Here is an 18,343-nt window from a genome sequence, read left to right on the forward strand (position 1 = left end):
TTTTCATTTTCCAATACCTGAGAATACACATCGCCTTCCCAAGCAACACTACAAGGAGGTTGCTCAGTAGATCTCTCACTATTGCTCATCCTTTCATTTATCATTTCCTGACCATAAAATACACAATAAATCCATTTTAGAATTCATGAATAGGAAAAAATTGCACCTTGTTTGATGGAGTCATCAAACAAAAAAAATAAAAGAAAGAAAAAATCTTACGATTGTCTTTGCAGAATCATCATCCAATGGCCTACCATACTTATGTTTTTTATGAGTTAATATGAAAATTTCTGCTCGTGTAGGTTCTATCCCGTTTATAGCCTAATATAATAAAAGTGATATCATATATACATGACAAACAAAGTTTAAAATATTATAGTTTGTAATTTTCACAGGTTTACTTGCTCATTCATCAAGGTAACAATACGTGTGGATCCTCCTATGTGAGGCCTCGTTTGCTTGGCACTATTATTTCTATTTGCTTGGGTACGTCTTTGTCATTGAAACATTAAAACAATATCTTATAAATATAAATTGAGCATAACAAAACCCATAACGCTATAAAAATGAGCTAGGAGAATTTTCAAGCTTGATTCCTTAGCTTTATTAGAAAGCCAATAAGAGACAAGACCACTCCATTGATCCCTCGGTATGCGACTTGGTCTATTTTTTAGCAAAGCGTCTTTAGTCTTATATTTTTGCGCATACTCATGTAACGACCTGATCGGTCGTTTTAAGAGTTATAGCCCCGATCCCATATTTACTGCTTCCCTCGTATTTTTTCTGCTTATGTGACTTGTCGGGAGGTTTTGTTCGTAGTTTCGGAGTGTTTTGGGACACTAAGTCCCTAAAACGGAAGCTTAAGTAATCAAAATTTCTCCAATCATCTACATGTAGAGGTGCTAGTTCTGGAGTTCTGGAAATAATTCCTAGAAAACTAGCAATCTTTCGACCCTCTTTCACAATAGCTTGGTTACGATTATTAAACGGCACATCAATTGTCTTCCCCGACGGAAGTTTCCAAATATCTTTCAGTAAAGTAGGACCACGAACCTTTTTTGCTTCTAAATTACCTATAATGAAAAAGATATAAATCATCTGATGACATCAAGAATCCTAACTCTAGATACTTTAATATTACACTACTGAAAGAGACTAGCAAAGCAGGAATATTACTATAAATGTTACAACAATGTCAAGGAATTACAACTGCTCATATTGGAACTAATGTTAAGGCTGTAGGAAATCAAGAATCATCACATGAAACGAAGCAAGCAACTGATCCTAATGACGAAGTTCTGTTAGTTTCACAATGTGCAACACAACCAAAAGATGCAGACACAATGAACTTTATGTAGATTCTCCCCTTGCTATGCGACAAAAATACAAATAAACAACAAAAGAGTGTCCTAATAAGTTAAAAGAAGTTATCTTCAAGGTTGCTATAAGTACAAAAGCCAAGAGAAGAACAACTGTGTAGTCGTCCCTCTACTGTTGTTGCACAACTATGCGGTTGTTCTTCTGCAGTTGATCATTAGTTTAAGTATAAACTCATGATCCCCAACATACATCTTAATAGTTAACAAAGAGAAACCACATCTCTTGTCTTCAAGATAAACTAATTTATCAGTTGTATAATAGGGAAGTTACAAATTATTAATAGACGGTCTAAGGATTTGGATCTCTAAGGTTAACCTTTGAGAATATACAGAACAATAATGATGCTATGATAATCTTATCCTTGTCAAAGGCCATAAAATGTACCGTTAACATCCTTTACACTACCACTGGATCCACGAGGAGCTTTCAGTTTACCAAATAATTGAACAAAAGCCAAGGTTTGGAGTTGTTTATTGTAATGACCCGACCGGTCGTTTTGAGCTCTAGCGCATCGTTCGGCGGTTTGAGGTTTTGAGTAGCCTCACTTCAAGTTTTATGACTTAAGTTGGAAGACTTGACTAAGGTCTGACTTTTGAGTAAACGACCTCGGAATCGAAATTTGAAGGTTTCAACAGGTTCGTATGATGATTTTGGTCTTAGGAGCGTGTCCGGATGTCGATTTAGAGGTCTGTGGGTAATTTCGGCATCATTTGGCGAAAGTTGGAGATTTGGATGATTTTGGGAAGTTTGACCGGGAGTGGACTTTTTGACATCGGGGTCGGATTCTGATTCCGAAAGTGGGAGTAGGTCCGTAATGTCAACTATGACTTATGTGCAAAATTTGAAGTCAATCGAACTTGATTTGATATGATTCGTCGAAGTTTGGAAGTTTGGAAGTTTGAAAGTCAAAGAAGGATTTTGACCGTCGATTCATAGTTTTTATGTTGTTTGGCATGATTTGAGGCCTCGACTAAGTTCCTAATGTGTTTCGGAATGCGTTGGTATAATTGGTTAAGGTCTCGAGGGACTCGAGTGGATTTCGGAGGGTTAACAGATCAAGTTTGGGCTTGGGGGAAAAGCAGAGGCAACTGATGTCTGGTGCAATCGCACCTGTGAGAAAAGGGCCGCAGGTGCGAGACCACAGAAGAGGCCCAGGGGTTACAGATGCGGAATGGAGTGAGGGTGGATGGATTTGCAGGTGCGAGTAAATTGCCACACTTGTGGGCTCATAGATACGGGCGGGGGAATGAAGAAGCGGGAGCTTGGCTGAGGGGAAAGGCCCCAAAAGCGGCAGTTTGTGCGCAGAATTGCATTTTGGCATACAGAAGCGGAGATGGCCCAGGTGAGGGACGTTCGCAGAAGCGAGTTTTTACTCTGAAAAGCGAAGCCGCAGATGCGGCAATTCTGTCAGAAGAAGCGAAAACTAGGCAAAACATAAGGGATCGAACTTGGTCATTTCATCATATTAGTTTGAGATTTTTAGAGCTCGGTTCTTGGGCGATTTTTAAGAGTTTCTTTATATAATACAAGGTACGTAATTTTTCACTTGTTGTGAGCTAAATGTAAGGTTTATATGTTGATTTAAGGAGGAAAATTTGGGGAAATTTGGGATTTTGGTAGAAAAATCTAGAAATTGGTATTTATGGATTTTGACCATGGAATTTGACATGGAATTTGGAATAAGTTATATATTTTAGTTCGTGGTATTATGGGTAAAGTTATTTTCGAAAACTTTACGGAATCCAGGCACGTGATCCCGAGGTTTAATTTTATAGATTTTGAGAGCGGAGTTGAGAATTATTTAAATTAATTAATTATGAGTATTAGAGTATATTTTGATTGGTTTGTACCTTGTTAGAACAATTTTGGACCGACAGGCATTGGTTTGAGGCGTTAGAGAGGCTTTGGAGTCGGTTATAGAACGTCAAAGGGAGGTAAGTCTCGTGTCTAACTCTGTGAGGGAGAAACTACCCCTAGGTGATAATTATTGTTATGTGCAACCAGTTGTGGGTGCTACGTATACACGAGGTGACGAGAGTCCGTACGTAACTAAAGCATGTTATGTTCGTGTAGACTTAGGATCTTATCCTGTGATATTTGAATTATTTGAACTCATTATGCTGGCTTAACTAATTAAAGTTATAACTGAGTTTGAATTAGAAATAAACGTATGTATAATAGGCCAAGCCTTAACACTTTGAATTTTGGGCAGGTAAATTGAGAAGTGGTAAAGATTATAATCGATTTATGCCCATATGTTATATTATAAATGTGTGTCTCGTAATTCGGGAACTTCCTTCCCTTTCTTGTAGAGAGGGCCGAAAGCCTCGATAGTATATAGATGCATCTATTTGTCACAACCCAAAATTCTCACCTTCGGACCGTGATGGCGCCTAACATTTCACTTGCTAGGCAAGCCAACGTTAGAATAATATTTTTAAACGTATTAATAACAAGAAAACAAATGCGGAAGTAAAGTTTGAAATATAGTAAAATAATCCATCAAACAACGGTGTCTAAATACCATCCCAGAATTGGTGTCATAAGTGCACGAGCTTCTAGAATAAATATAAATAAAAGTCTGAATAAAGTAAAGCTGTCTGAAAATAAACATACAGCTAAAGTGAAATAGACGGGGACTTCAGAACTGCGGACGCCATGCAGTTATACCTCAAGTCTCCTCTGGTAGCTGAAATCCGAGCAAGTCTATGGTACGCCGCTGGGACCAACTCCAAAATCTGCACAAGAAGTGCAGAGTGTAGTATCAGTACAACCGACCCCATGTACTGGTAAGTGCTGAGCCTAACCTCGACGAAGTAGTGACGAGGCTAAGGCGGGTCACTTACATTACCTGTACGCAATATTAGATACAACAACAATAATAGAAATAAATCAAGTAACTCATTTATAATAATTGAAGCCAACTCAGCAGTCATAACCAATTATCATTTCCATCAATTCAGTTGCAGTGTGCAACCCGCTCTCACAATATATTCACATTCAATTTTGTTGCAGCGTGCAACCCGCTCTCCAATATTGACTTTTAATAAGTCTGTTGCGGCGTGCAACCCGATCCTCCAATATTGACTTTTAATAAGTCTGTTGCGGCGTGCAACCCGATCCTCCAATATATACTTTTAATAAGTCTATTGCGGCGTGCAACCCGGTCGTCCAATATATTCATTATAATCAACCATGTTGCGGCATGCAGCCCGCTCCTCCAACATTTTCATTTATCAATTCTTATAGAAAATTTTTTCCCAATAAATGTAATAATTAATATAAAATTACAAGACAACAAGCATACAATAAATATGGTTTAATTATGAAGCAAACAATGACAAATAGCAAATTATTATGGAAATCAGGGAGCAAATAGGCAGTTTAATATTTAATATGCTAAATGTCAAATAACAATTAAGGCACATAATTCAAATAGCATGTAACAATTAATGCAGGAATTCAAGAATTTATAGTTGCAAAGAATAAGTGAGAAATAATTATTATAATAATTAATTTATGATTAAAAATAATTTATGATTTTTCAAGTAAGCAGGTAAACAATTAATTTGACGACGTATAGACACTCGTCACCTCGCCTATACGTCGTTTACATGCATTTCACATAACAAACAATTTAAGGGTTCTATTCCCTCAAGTCAAGGTTAACCACGACACTTACCTCGCTTTGCAAATTCCAATCAATTATTCAACCACAGCTTTTCCTTTTAAATTTTCCTCCAAAAGTTTCAAATCTATTCACAAACAATTCGATATATTCAATACAAATCATAGGAATTAATTCCACATGAATTTATAATATTTTCGGATAAAAATCTGAAATTCATTAAAATATTCGACAGTGGGACCCACGTCTTAAATCCCGGAAAAACTCACGAAATCTGAACACCCGTTCCGATACGAGTTCAACCATACAAAATTTGTCCAATTCCGATATCAAATGGACCTTCAAATCTTAATTTTTCATTTTTGGAAAGTTTTACAAAAATTCCAATTTCTTCCATCTAAATCCGAAATAAATGATGAATAGAGATATGGATTTGTGAAATATAATCACTTTATGAAAAAGAACACTTACGCAGTTCAAAGTCGTGAAAATCTCTCTTGAAATTGCCCAAATCCGAGACTTAAAACTCAAAAATGAGTAAAAATGGCTAAGACCCGATTTTATGTATTCTGCCCAGCATTTTCGCATTTGCGGGCTATATTTTCGCACATGCGGTCTCGCATTTGCGAAGTGGGGCTGCCAGGCGAGATTCCGCATCTGCGGACAAAATGTCGCACCTGTGACGTCCGCTTCTGCGCAAAAGGGCCGCACCTGCGAAGACCGCATCTGCGATGGAAGTCTCGCTTCTGCGAGCTCGCACTTGCGGTCAAAATTCCGCAGGGCGATTACATCAGAACTCAAGATTTCAGATTTTGCTTAAGTCCAATTCTTATTCCGATTTTGATCCGTTTCACTCTCGGGGTACTCGGGACCCCGCTCGAATATACCAACAAGTCCCGTAACATAATACGAACTGACTCGGGGTCTAAAATCACGTCAAACAACACTGAAATTACAATTCACACCCGATTCGAACTTTGAGTTCTAAACTTTCAATTTGCAAATCTCGTGTCAAAACATATTAAATGAATCCGGAATGACTTCAAATTTGGCACACAAGTCATAAATGACATAACAGAGCTGTTCAAATTTCCAGAATCGGATTCCGGCTCTGATATCAAAAAGTAAATCCCGTAGTCAAACTTGGAATATTTAGCCTTTAAATTGCTAGTTCCGTTAAATGATCATAACTTGAGCTAGGGACCTCCAAATTAAATTTCGGGCATACGCCCAAGTCTCAAATCACGATACGGAATTACCGGAACTGTCAAAATACCGATCCGGGTCTGTTTGCTAAAAATGTTGACTAAGATCAACTCACTTAAATTTTAAAGCTCTATTTCCCATTTTAATTTATTTTTCACATAAAAACTTTTTGGAAAATTATACGAACTACGCACGCAAGTCGAGGAATAATAAATGGTGCATTTTGAGGTCTTAGAATACAAAATTACTTATTAAATTTAAAGATGACATTTTGGGTCATCACACTATGGTTAATGCCGCTAGACCCTCGGCAATGTACACATTATTCTAGATTAGGCCGAATGACCTCAGCAGTATCGTGCGTTATATCGCTAGTAGCCGAATGTTCACGAGCTAGTCTTTCCACTGATGCCCGGCATGTTATGGTATTTCTTATTTATTAGTATTTACACTTGGCATGTTCGGAGATATTAAGAAATAATACAAGATAGAGGAAATTTATTTACTAAAGGGAATAAATTGGAAAAAAAAATGAGATTTCAGATTTATTTCACTACAACTGTACATTTCATATTTGTTATGAATTATCTTGTTATTTATTTGGACCTCTAGTAAGTGTCGATGTCAACTACTCGTCCCTACTTCTCTATGGTTAGACTAGATACTTACTCGGTACGCATTGATTTACGTACTCATGCTGCACTTCTGCACAATATGTGCAGGATCTGACATGCTCATTTGATGACCACCTTAGCTCATAGGCGCACCTGTTGAGAAGACTTTATGTGAGCAGCATCCCAGGCTACGCATCGCAGGACACCGGGTCTTCATTGTGCTATTTATTTTACTCTATCTCATTACATTCGGGACAGATGTTGTATTATTATTATTGTATTCCTTAGAAAAACTCATGCACTTGTGACACCGGGTTTTGGAAATTTCCTTCAGGTTATTTATTATTGTCGTTCGTATAAATGTTTTCATTTACTTTGTAAATTCTATTTTATATTATTTAATTAAGAAAAATTTAGATGTCAAAAATATTAAAATGAGTAATTAAATTGGTAGATCATCGTTGGCTTGCCTGACGGCGGCGTTAGGCACCATCATGACCTGCATCGGATTTTGGGTAGTGACAACTTGGTATCAGAGCATTAGGTTCATTTATGTCTCATGGGTCATGAGCAAGTCTAGTAGAGTCTTGCGGATCAGTACGGAGACGTCTGTACTTATCTTCGAGAGGCTATAGGGTTGTTAGGAGTACTTCCCTTCTTGATTTTCTCATCGTACGGTTTGATTCCATCGAGGCTTATGCCTTTATTTCCTTCCTATCCAATCTTATGCGACGTGAAGTGTTTGTTGTCAATTGGACGTCCAAGAGTTGTATGGGTACTGCAGACGTGGTGCAGGATATTTTCCATGCGTGTTCGGGCAGGCTATTATCATCGCCTTGCGGAAGGATGTTCTTTTGTCCAGCTTAGTATCTGTATTTTCTATGGTTTTGAGACTGTGCACGTATTTCTATGATATCTATGTGTAGTTATCACACAATGTCGGTGTAATGGTAAGGTGTTTGTTTATGTGTCGAGGCAGTGAATGGCTTAAAAAGAGGATCTCTCAGTGCATGATTTAGAGATTCAGTATTTAATTCCATCAAAGGAAAGGCAAATGGACTATGAATTTTCAGGTTTAGGTTGATGGAGTAACGAGACTTGGTATCTCCGAGTGTGATGGAAATTTTCATTGTGATGCAGTGTCATCATACTTGTTGGAACGCATTACAGTTCGCCAATGTTATGATCGTCTTTGATTTTGCCTTTGGGGTAGGGTATTATGAAATGGCGCCTCAGGGGCGGTGGTTAGAAATAGCAGTGTGCAATGGTTCAGGATCGAATTGGTAATTCTAATGTGATGGCTCGAGGAAGATGGTCTTCTAGGAGGCTTAAAGTTGGTATCAATTAAGTAGCTCAAGTGCTACAGCGATGGATTTTGATTTGATACAATATTTGGATAACGAAGAATGAGGAAGGACATGTGGGAGATGGTTTGACCGAAGTGGGAGAGGCAGAGTAGTATATGAATTCTGTGGTAGGATAGTCACGTACTTTGAGAAAGTGCTGAACGGTTTGGGAATCGTGATGAAAGGTGATTTGGTCTACGTATTTTATTTGGAATAATGGTCATTGTATGGAAAAAGATTGAATATGGCAAGAAGGAGTTTGCTTGAAATAAAGAGGGGTGTGAAGAATTAATTATCGTTCAGATGCAATATGACTTGAGTTCGGATAATATTGTTGAACTCTCAGTTGATGTCAATAAGGAATGAACGGTCTTGTACAGTTGCTGGACGAGCATGGGCTCAGAAAGGTTATTGACTGCGTGGTAGTTGAACCCAGTGCAGCGTCGTTGGAAGATGTCGGCATGAAATTCCACATGTGGGTTATCTCCTATGAATAGGTTAGCAGTTGTGTTATATTGATGAAGCTTCTAAGAAGGATTTTACTTTCTACCGATAAGAGGTCGAATATGTGATTGTGGCTGATGATTCATAATGCTCATGAGATGTTTAACAAAAAGATTTTGAGAAATTTGGCAGGTTAACAGTGCGAGATCATGATAATTGAGAAGGAGGAATCTTAGTGAATTTTAGATTTATGTAATTGTAGCTTAAAGCTTAGTGGGAGATCCCCACCGTCTACGATTGGATCACGTGGTTGTCTGTTTGTGCGGGTGACTCTCAACAACGGTTCAGTGAGTTCAAGGATTTAAGTGCGGTGCCTAAGGATTTCAGGTCTGTTATGTTAAAGATCGAGTTTTGCAGTGGATTGTGAATGGGACTTCGAGTGATCTATGTTATCACCGGGTAAGCGGTGCAGTATTGGCAGAAAGGAAGAAACAACTTCGAATTTGTGGGAAGTCTTGTAGAATGGGTATACCAGTTGGAGGTGCCATTATGCGCATGATTAGGGTATGAGGTGATTCATGGGTATTGAGACGATGTAGTCTCGCGATTCGGGTCACTTGGGATGAGTGCGGATTGAGTTCGTTATGTTGTGATTGGAGCTAACGACATTTCTAAGTCAAGTCAAGAGTAAATTTAAAGAAGTTGGGTCGGTGGTAACGGTTGAATCAGCATGATTGTGGCAATGATCAGTTCCTTCAGCGTGTGAAGTTACACATGTGGTTTGTGGTTGTACGTGCGAGCTCGACAACCACCATAACTTGATGATTTTGGGAGGTATTTAATTCAAATGGCTTTGTTGTGTAAATAGATTCTGGCAGAGTTATGGCAAGTAGATCATGACTTGAGGGTTGTATTTTCTGCAGTTTGGGAATTCAGTTGCGTGTCGCATTGGTTCTTCTGAAATAAGCTAAGCGGAAGGTTTTCTAGCCAATGAACTGCTCATTCTACTAGTAGTTCAGGGGTTACGATGAATTCTGGTATTCTCGCATAGCAGTTTTATAAGTGCAGTGAGCGTCATGGGAATTTGAGTTGAGGATCAAGGTTGCAATTCGATGTTGTCAACAATGTCACAGGCTCGAATGGGCAGAGGAGAATTCATATGTTCAAAGTAAGCAGGCATTTTTCTTTAGTGTAACCTGAGGGTGGAATTCTGTGGGAGAGGCATTGTGTATTGAATTGCAGATTGTGGTTTACCTTACAGAATTAATACGGTTGATGGTATGTATATGTGGACTTTGCTACCTTGGTGGGGATTGTGAGAGCGTACCCCATGGGGAGGATTCTACAAGTGTGGCATGGTAGCCACTTGATTGTTATAGATTGAAACCAAGTATGAAGATTTTGGTGATATCGCTAATTGTGCGAGTTTATGCCTAAAAGGCGTTCTATTCCTTAGGTTGTGGACTGTGTGGGTTGTTCCGGATTTCGTGATTGTTTTTGTGTGTCATGGGAAGGGGTTATTGTGGATCCTTGAAAGGTTAGTATCCCAGTATAGTAGCATCAGATTCGGCTTAGGTCCGTTGATGGGTCTAATGTAGATGTGTGCTCTACATCAGGACGGATGTGTTCATTTAGCATTGCGTTGCTTATGAAGGAGTCTTCAGATATTGGATGTCATTCCCGTCGTTAGTTATTCCATGTAATACTCTATTGTGCCATGTGGGTTGTGAGACGACTTGTTTATTCGCACATGTGTTGAGGTCCCGTGTAGCTTGTGGTGTTATGTGACAGAATGGATCTCGATATGCAGGTCATTTATTGCACCTTAGTTGTGCTTGAGTTTCGTAGCGTATGGCACTATATGTTTCCCCAGGATTTGTATTGTGCACTTGGCATGCTTGTGGTCGATATTCGGTATTTCATAGGTATAAGCATTATGGCTTGATGGGTATTCCCTTATTTGTTGTTATGGGTGGATTCGGTTGCACCCCGTAACAATAAGATGTTGAGTACGGTTCCATATATTTGTTTTTGTGTATGTTGATTCTCATTCACTGCGGAGAGTTCATAGCGTCTTTTCGACCGTTTTATTTGTTACGCGGGCTAGGAAGTTCCATTCCAGAGTCTGCTTTCCTCATATATCGCATTCGAGGTTGTAGCATATTGGCGCATTGTTGGTGTCGTACGAGATCTTGGTCAGTGTTTGAGGTGGCCTATTGCCTGTGTAACTTATACTAGGTGATATGAGACTATTGGACCTGAAATCAGTGCAATCATATTTATATAAGGTATATTAAAGAGAGAATATCGTTATTCGATTCAGAATGAGGTTATGGTCCTTATCAGGAGAAGCTACTCCATGATTTGATTGATTCAGCAGGTGGTTATGAATTTCTACACATCTTCTCTGTCATGGAAGTATTGTGAGGATTGAAACCAGGCTTATTTGTATTATGATGTGTATTGCGGGCATCAGATTCGTAAAATTTTAGTTATTGTGGTTGAGGGATGTTATTATGGGAAACCGATTTATGTGGTGCGTGGTGTGATTTTTGCATAGATGCATGATCATGTTTTGGTATAGTGTGTGGTGATTGGCACGACGTTCGTGTGTTAGAATCAGGTCTTGTAAAGAAATTCGGAAGTTGGAATTTGGTTCTAAGTCTTATTGACTAAATAAAAGGGAGGACCTTCAGTTCGACTCGAGCTAATGTGCCCAACTAGGTTGTGATGGCACTATTAGGTGCATAAGGTGTTAAACAGTAAATTTGGATAACTCCGGAGAAGTTCTTAGCACGTTCGAGTACGAACGTATGTTTAAGTAGGAGACGATGAAACGACCCGATCGGATATTTTGAGATCTAGCGCGTCGTTTGGTGGTTTGAGGCATTGAGTAGCCTCACTTCAGGTATTATGACTTGTACGTGTGGTCAGAATGGAACTTTGGGAAGTTCGGGGGTGATTTGGAAGGAAAATCTTAATTTTGGAAGCCATAAGTTGGAAGAATTGACTAAGGTCTGACTTTTGAGTAAACGACCTCGAAATCGGAATCTGAAGGTTCCAACAGGTTCGTATGATGATTTGTTTCTTAGGAGCGTATCCGGATATCGATTTGGAGGTCTGTGGGTCATTTCGGCGTCATTTGGCAAAAGTTGGAGATTTGGATGATTTTGGGAAGTTTTACCGGGAGTGGACTTTTTGACATCGGAGTCGGATTCCGATTCCGGAAGTGGGAGTAGGTCCGTAATGTGAATTATGACTTGTGTACAAAATTTGAGGCCAATCGGACTTGATTTGATATGATTCAGACGCGTTCGTCGAAGTTTGGAAGTTTGAAAGTCAAATAAGGACTTCACTCGTCGATTTGTAGTTTTGATGTTGTTTGGCGTGATTTGAGTCCTCGACTAAGTTCGTAATGTGTTTTAGAACGCATTGTTATAATTGGTTAAGGTCCCGAGGGCCTCAGGTGGATTTCAAAGGGTTAACGGATCGAGTTTGGGGTTGGGGGAACAACTGAGGCAGCTGGTGTCTTGTGCAATCGCACCTGCGAGAAAAGTGCCGAAGGTGCGAGACCGCAGAAGTGACCGAGGCATTGTAGATGTGGAATTGAGTGAGGGTGGATGGATTCGCAGGTGCGAGGAAATTTCCGCACCTACAGGCTTGCAGATACTGGCAGAGGAGCGTAGAAGCAGGAGCTGGGTTGAGGGGGAAGGCCGCAGAAGCGGCATTTTGTGTGCAGTAGCGCATGCGTAGAAGCGCATTTTGGCACGCAGAAGCAGATATGGCCCAGGTGAGGGACGTTCGTAGAAGCGAGTTTTTACTCGCAAAAGTGAGACCGCAGATGCGGCAATTCTGTCTGCAGAAGTGAAAACTGGGTAGAACATAAAGGATCGAACTTGGTCATTTCATCATTTTCATTTGGGATTTTTGGAGCTCGTTTCTTGCGCGAGTTTGAGGAGTTTCTTCATGTAACACAAAGTAAGTAATTTCCCACTTGTTGTGAGCTAAATGTAAGGTTTATATGTGGATTTAAGGAGTAAAATTTGGGGCATTTTTTTATTTTGGTAGAAAAACCTAGAAATTGATTGTAACAACCCGATCGATCGTTTTGAGCTCTAGCGTGTCGTTCGGCTGTTTGAGGCCATGAGCAGCTTCACTTTAGGTATTATGACTTGTACGTTTAGTAGGAATTGAATTTCAGGGAGTTTGTAGTTAATTTGGAAAAATAATTCCCATCTTAGAAGCTTTAAGTTGAAAAAATTGACTAAGATGTAATTTTTGAATAAACGACCTCGGAACCGGGATCTGAAGATCCCAACGGGTTCTTATAATAATTTTGGACTTGGACGTATGTCCGGATCGGGTTTTGGATGCCCCGGGAACGTTTCGGCGCCTATGGTGGAAGTTGGCATTTTTGAATGATTTCATAAATTTGGGTTCAAGTGCATTTCAATGTTATCAATGTTCGTTTGGGATTCCGAGATGGGAATAGCTCTGTATGGTGATTTTGGTATTGGGAGCGCGTCCGGAAGTGGATTCAGAGATCTGTAGGTCATTTCGGGGTCATTTGGCGAAAGATATGAGTTTGAAGGTTTTTTAGAAGTTTGATCAGGAGTGAAATTTTTGATATTGGGGCCGGATTACTATTTCGGAAGTTGGAGTAGGTCCGTAATGTGAAATGTGACTTGTGTGCAAAATATGAGGTCAATCAGACGTGATTTAATAGGTTTCGGCATCGAATGTAGAAGTTTGAAGTTCTAAAGTCCATTAAGCTTGAATTGGGGTGCGATTCATGATTTTAATATTGTTTGATATGATTAGAGGCCTCGAGCAAGTTTGTGTTATGTTATGGGACTGGTTTGTGTGATTGGACGGGGTCTCGAGGGCCTCGGGTGTGTTTCGGGGTGGTTTCGGACCAAATTGGAATGATGTGTTGCAGTTGTTGCTGCTATCTGGTTTCCTTCTCTGCGAACGCGGAGGGACTCATGCATTCGCGAAGGAGACTTTTAGGGGCTGCTGGATTTGCCCATCGCGAATGCGATTGGAGAGACGCGAACGCGGTGAAGTGCTTGAGGGACCTACGCGAACGCGATTGGGCAGTCGCGAACGCATAGAAGGAAGTGAGGAGCTGGGCCTGGGGCTGTTTAGCCTACGCGAACGCGAGGCCGGGTTGGCGAACACGAAACAGTGAGGGCGAAAGGCTTCGTGAACGCGTCGTGAGGAGCACGAACGCGAAGAAGTTTTTCTGGGCCTGGCCCTGGGCTTGCTGAGCTTCGCGAACGCGATGGGCTTGCCGCGTTCGCGAAGGAGGGTTGTCTGGGCAGTGTATAAGTTGTAAAAATACGGGTTTTGGCCATTTTTATCTTATTTCCTTCATGGGAGCCGACCTAGGAGCGGATTTGGAGTATCATTTTCACCGTCAATCATAAGTTAAGTGAATCCTACTAGTTGTGAGTTAAATACAAGGTTTATACATGGATTTAGACATGAAAATATGTAGAAATTTGGGATTTTGGTAGAAAACCTAGAAATGGGTATTTTTGGATTTTGACCACGAATTTGGGCATGAAATTTAGAATTAATTATATATTTGAATTCGTGGGATTATGGGTAATATTTATCTTTGAAAATATTTGGAATCCGGGCACGTGGGCCCGAGGGTGATTTTTATCGACTTTTCGAGCGGAGTTGGAAATTGTTGTAGCACAAAGAATTCACTCACTTCAACCAATAATTAACCAATACAAACATGGAAAATCCATAGCTGACTAGCATGCATCTTCTATCAAATGACTCAAATAATAACACTTGTAAGAAAAATATTCTATAAGTTCCACCTATCTTATTCAGAATCACATTCATTTTTAATGTCATTTTCTCCCTCAACATTAGCTTTACCATCAATTAAAGAAGCTTGAGAATGTACGTTTGTATCAATTACTACCCCATCGACACTTCTTACCCAATAATTATACTCATCTTATGGAACACGAGCATTTTCTAAGAGAGCCAAGTCAGTGGAATCACTCTGCATTGATGACTCAGACTGCAAACTATTTTTCTATCTCATATTAAAAATATCTCGAGGTTTAATTAACCTAGGGACAAACCATTCATGATCTTCAGGATCTTGTACAAATTTTACTTGTTGATCTTGTTCTACAAAAATAAAGGGCTCATGACGTACTCGATCGCCAGAGTCTTTTAGGCGTGAAAAATTCACCAGTGTGAAACCCAAGTCATCTTCCTTAACTCCTCTACCTTTGGTTACATCATTCCAATCACACTTAAATAAAACAACCTTAAATTCTTCATAGTAGTTTAACTCCACAATATCATTCAATCTGCCATAATATGTGATATTTGCAGACTTTGGAGTATTGTCACTTATACTTGTATAACTTTCAGTCTTTGAAACGACCATAATACCACTATTTTGTGTCACCTGAAATTCTTTATTGTTCTTCGTTAGAACGCATTAAATCTTTTAGCAATGTAACTCAGTCCTTTTGCAAGGACTTTAACATCCTTTAAGATGTTGGATGTGGCTTCAAGATCTTTTACCTAAACAAATAAAAGATACAACTATAAATATGGATATATGTACAAAGGACAATAATTTAACGTAACCAATGACTTAGTCCTACTATTACTTTCTCCTTGAACAACTCATGAAATGTATCGAAATGAACACGATCAAGTTGACGTTGTGTCAAACGACACTTACGATGTGATATCTTGATTTCAGCAATATTTTCCCTATTCACGCAACTCGCATATATCAATTTTGTTATCAATTAAGTAATATACATATAATAAATAATATATATAACACTTACTTTTTATAATTCTCAGCCACTTCTCACTCGCAATTGAAAAGCATGTGTCAATGTGCTCACAACCATGTTTTCTCATCCAACTCAAATATATCTACTTCACCGTACGACTCCCCAACAGTTGGAAAAAGACATTCTTATTTACTAGTCTCATGCACAATCTCATCACCGCATTTTCTTGAACAAGAAGACCTTGAATCTCCACCCTCCAAATATCGTGAGAAAAATGTCATACACTCATTTTCTATGTATGCTTCAGTTATCAAACCTCCTGGACATGCACGATTACGAACATATAATTGTAAAGTACCCAAATACCTATGGAATAAAATAATGGTATTAGTTTGATATTGTAATATTTAACAATAAAAGATATATAATAAGGATTCAGTGATATTCTTCATACCTCTCAATTGGGTACATCCAGCGATAATGTACTGGCCCCGCATGTTTTGTCTCAGTTGCCAAGTGAATTACCAAATATATCATAACAGTAAAGAATCCTGGGAGGAAATGTTTCTCCATAGTAGACAATGTTTCTGAATTTTTTCTTCAAGTAACTTTAACTCTTCTACTTTTAGTTCTTTGCTACATAGAACACGAAAGAATGTGCATAGTTCAATTAAAAAGGAACAAACTCGTTTGTCTACTGATCTCCGCAATGCAAGAGGAAGAAGTTCTTGCATTATAACATGACAATCATGAGTTTTTAGCCCAGATATATTTTGTTTGCGAATGCAACGTGAGATATTAGATGCATAGCCATATGGAAACTTGGCATTTGTAGTACATCATAAAATAACTCCTCGATATTGAGGACATAAACTTGGTCTTATTTTCATCCCCTTCAAGTCCAATCGATCTTGTAAGTTATCTTTAGACTTTTTGCCAAGATCTAATAATATATAAATTAAGTTATCACACACATTGTTTTCTATGTGCCTCACATCAAGATTATGGCGCACCAAGTTAGACTTCCAATAAGGAAGATCGAAAAAAAATACTCCTTTTTTTCCATGTGTTTTTATCAATCCACTAACCCCTTCACTCGACTGGCCGAGAGTAAATTTTATATTTTTAACTTGATTTAACACTAGTGACCCAGATACTGGACAAGGTACATGTCTTGTTTCTTTAATACCATCAAACAATTTTGCATCATTCCGATATTTGTGTCCCGGCTTCAAGAAGTGTCGATGCCCCATGTAACAAGACTTTCTGCCATGTGTGAGACATTTAGATTGAGTGTTTATGTTACAAGAAGGGTATGCAAACCGACCATAAGTGCACCATCCAGGGAGAGTACCATATGTTGGAAAATCATTTATAGTCTACATGAGAGCTACCCGCATTTGAAATATCTCCTTAGTAGAGACATCGTATATTTCTATCCAATATCCCATAATTCATTTAACTCTTCTATTAAAGGTTGTAAAAAGACAAATATTATTGCCAGACGCTTTTGGTCCAGGAATAAGTAAGGACAAAATCAAGAACTCTTGTTTCATGCACATCCATGGTGGAAGATTATATGATATTAAAATCACTGGCCATGTAATGTGTACAGTTCGCATTGTGCCAATTGGATTAAACCCATTAGTAGTTAATCCTAGGCTCACATTGCGAGGATCTCCCGTAAATTTAGGATATTTACTATCAAAATGTTTTGAAGCTTCAAAATCGGCAGGATGTCATAGAACTCCATCTTTGTTGCGCTCTTCATGATGCCATCGCATTGCTTTAGAAGTTTCTGAAGACATAAACATTCTCTGTAGCCTTGGTTTTAAAGGAAAATATCTTAGGACCTTGGCTGGAATTTTTCTAGCATCATTTTTCCATCTAGATGCCCCACAAACTTTGCATTCATTAATATTCTTATTAGTAATATCTTTCCTAAAAAGCATGCAATCATTGGGACAAGCATGAATTTTTTCATACTCTAAGCCCAAGCCTTCAACTATCTTTTTGGTCTCATAGAAAGAAGGATGCAACTTTTCTCCTTCAGGCAGCGCATCTTTCAATAGTCCAAGCAAAGAATTAAAAAATTCATTTAAGCATTTGAACATGCATTTTATACGATACATATGCAGCAAAAAGGACAGTTTGCTAAACTTTTTACATCCAGGATATAGTTCTTCATTTGCCTCCTTCAAGAGCCGTTCAAACTTATCCACCTCTGGATGAGGTTGATTTACAGATAGATGAGCAGTATTCTCTTGTACATTTTTCTTCATGCCCCCACTTTCACAAATGTCAGTATCCATGAACTGTGTAACACCTCCAAATGCACCATGTATCATTCCTCGTATATTATCGCCCCTTTGAGTTAGTTGATTGGGTTATTTTCTCCAGTATTGTTTGATCCTTTAGAGACTTCCCATGACAAAACCAAGTATCATATGACGGTATAATATCGTTAATCACAAGATGATCATATGTTGTAGCCCATTTTACTTGATGGATAAGCACACACTCTGTACAAGGACATGCAATGTTTTCTCCACTGTGTTTTTTTAGAAAATGCATGATTTAAAAAACTCCTCTACTCCATCCAAATATTCTTTACTAACTCTATCACAATACATCCATCTTTTATTTCTAAGATTGTCCATGACATTCAAGATATTCCTTTCATTTCTATAATTACTGCGAGAGCTACAAATTCCTTAGTAAAAAGGATGAATTAATCAAAAAGGTAGTTCAAAATAAAATAACCATCCTATTAGTAAGTAATTCCATAGCTCAAAGATATCATTTTAACAATTAAAACTGTCAAACATAAATCTATTAAAACTATCATTTTAACAATTAAACTATCAAACAGTTAAACTATCTCTTATTTCTTCTATGATTTTCACATATTGGTTCAAATATTTTTTAAGAATAGAA

The sequence above is a fragment of the Nicotiana tabacum genome, chromosome 23, assembly GCF_000715075.1.
Source record: "Nicotiana tabacum cultivar K326 chromosome 23, ASM71507v2, whole genome shotgun sequence".
Taxonomy (NCBI): Eukaryota; Viridiplantae; Streptophyta; class Magnoliopsida; order Solanales; family Solanaceae; genus Nicotiana; species Nicotiana tabacum.